This window comes from Arachis ipaensis, chromosome B01 (genome assembly GCF_000816755.2).
Source record: "Arachis ipaensis cultivar K30076 chromosome B01, Araip1.1, whole genome shotgun sequence".
Taxonomy (NCBI): Eukaryota; Viridiplantae; Streptophyta; class Magnoliopsida; order Fabales; family Fabaceae; genus Arachis; species Arachis ipaensis.
Window position 1 is genome coordinate 19,763,089 of NC_029785.2, and position 2,693 is coordinate 19,765,781.

The window sequence follows — 2,693 nt, forward strand, 5'->3', positions numbered from 1 at the left end:
TTCTTAGAAATTTATGTATCAAAGGCTGTAGATGGTGGTTTGTTCTTTAGTCAAGCAAAGTATGTTCATGATATTCTGTTAAAGGCAAAAATGCAGGGCTGCAGTGCGTGTAAGACTCATCTTCCATCTTTAGAAAAATTCACAATGTGTGGTGGTAGTTTTTTTGTGGATCCTAAGTTGTATCGCTCTGTAGTTGGCAGTTTTCAATACTTGATAGTTACAAGGCCTGAGATTTCTTATTGTGTAAGTAAAGCCTCACAGTTCATGCACTCTCCCTTGACCACACACTGGCAACTGCGCAAGAGCAATTCACTCAATGTCACGGCTTATAGTGATCTGATTGGGGAGGTAACCCTGATGATAGAAAGTTTATTGGTGATTTTTATGTCTTTCTAGGCCAGAATTTGGTCTCTTGTTCCTCCAAGAAACAAAGTGTTGTTGCCAAATTCGACACTAAGACTGAGTACAGGACCATGGCTGATCTTGTTGCTGAGCTAATTTGGGTCAAAAATATGTTATGTGAGCTGAAGTTTAATGTTCCAGAGTCTCTCTTAATTTACTGTAATAATCTTAGCGTTGTTTTGCTAGCTGCAAATCCCATTCTTCATTCGAAGTCGAAACACTTCGAAACTGACTTACATTTTATAACTTGTAAGGAACTATGTTGAAAAGGGAGTTGTTCGGATCATTCATGTACCTGACTATGTACAGATAGCTAATGCCTTAACCAAAGCTCTTTTCTTTACAGTGTTTTTTCATTTCAGAACTGCTCTTATAGTCAAGGGTGGGAAGGGTATGTGCGGTGCTGCCAGCACTAGAGAAGGGGTACTTAGCAAGGAGAATGAAATAACTAGGTGCATAATAGAAGAATTGAAAAATTTAGAAGAAGTGTGTAAGATAGCACAAGTTGAGAGTGAGAGCTATGAGGAAAGTCAGTTACAAGAAAGTTAGTGTAGTTAAGGGTTGTTAGAATTAGTTATAGGTTATTAGAGTTGGTTATGACAGCTGGCACTCCAACTCTCTATAAATATCAGGACAGTCACCTAATTGCAATTAGTGTGTGTATCATTTGAATAGTTAATAAAAATCAGAAAACTCTTTCCTTTTTAATTTTCTCTCAAGTTCTTTGTGCCTCACTCTCCACTTCCTCTTTTCTCTCTTTCACTGTTTGGTACCTTTCAAAAACAATTAATACTATCAATTTTTTGGTAACTCGAAAGAATCCACTCCCGTAGCAAAATTTTTCATGGACAAAGGGAAGCCACCTGCCAATTTTTTATAAAAAAAATTAGTTAATACTTAATATAATCAATTTAATTGGCTAAACCTTTCTAATTCCAATTCAACCTCATGAGTTCAACTCCCACTCCATTTATTTGCAATGTTTTATTATTTTAAATTTAGTATTTAGATTGCAAACTACAACTTGTTGGCCCTATTTGAGTTTCTAAGCATCAATTCTATACAAGATAAAATATTAGCAATTTAGGATGTCTATATACTCCACGCTTTGTTTTAATATAAATCTCATTATTATTCTTTACCTTAAAATTTTTGTTTTTTCTACAATAACATGTATAAAATTTGTCCTATCCCTGCTTACTGAGTAGTAAAAATTAAATCCTAATCGGCTCGCACGAATACCTGCCATTATGGGTATCCATTTCGTTCTTATCCATCTGGTCTCTATCAAACCCTATAATCATTAAAATCTATAAAACACAATTAAATTCAAAATTTAAATAACCATAATCGCATATATAATATAAATTAAACTAAAAATACAAGAATGATACAATATCAACCAACATATTAATCATTTTATTAATTTTTTTTCGTATATTACATATAATTAGGAAGGATAAGGACAGATATTCCTTAAATCCGATCCCGCCCCGCCCCATCCCATCCCGTTCCGCACCGGGTCGAGTAATTACTAGTCCGGATCGAGTAGGAACAAGTTAGATACCTACAGGTCCGGCTAGTATAACCACATCTAGTTACATCTACATAAAATTTTATAGAATTGTGCACCATTTCAGCACCCTTATAATCATTATGATCATTATTGTCTTCAATATTATTATGAAGTGTTCGTCTTTGCTAAAATATTTATTTTTTTTGTGAAAAAAGGGATATGATATTGTAGATATTTAATTGTAATATATATTTTAATTTTTTTAGATTTTTTTTCTTGTTATGGGACTTTACTGTATTACATATAGTGAATAATATAATATAGGGTAAAGTATATTTTTTATCTCTAAAATTTGCTAAAATTTTAAAAAATATTCTTAAATTTTATTTTATTTCAATTTGTCTTAGAAATTTTTTATTTACATCAGATATCTCCCTGACAACTAAATTTTAAAAAAAATTAGGACTAATCCAATAATAATGCATGATAAATATGTTTGATTTGATTTTATTAAAGGTTGTTCTTGTGAAGTTATTCCTGAATTGGTCATAATTTTTTTGAAAAATCAGTCATTAGTAGTAAATTTGATGCAAATCAAAAATTTTTAGGACAAAATTAAAACAAAATAAAATGTAAGGATATTTTTAAAATTTTTAGTAAATTTTAAGAGCAAAAAATATATTTTATTCTATAATATATCTAAACTTGTATTATTTGAACAAAAAATATTTAGAATCTAATGTAAATTTTATTGTTTAGTTGAGTCGTATTTATT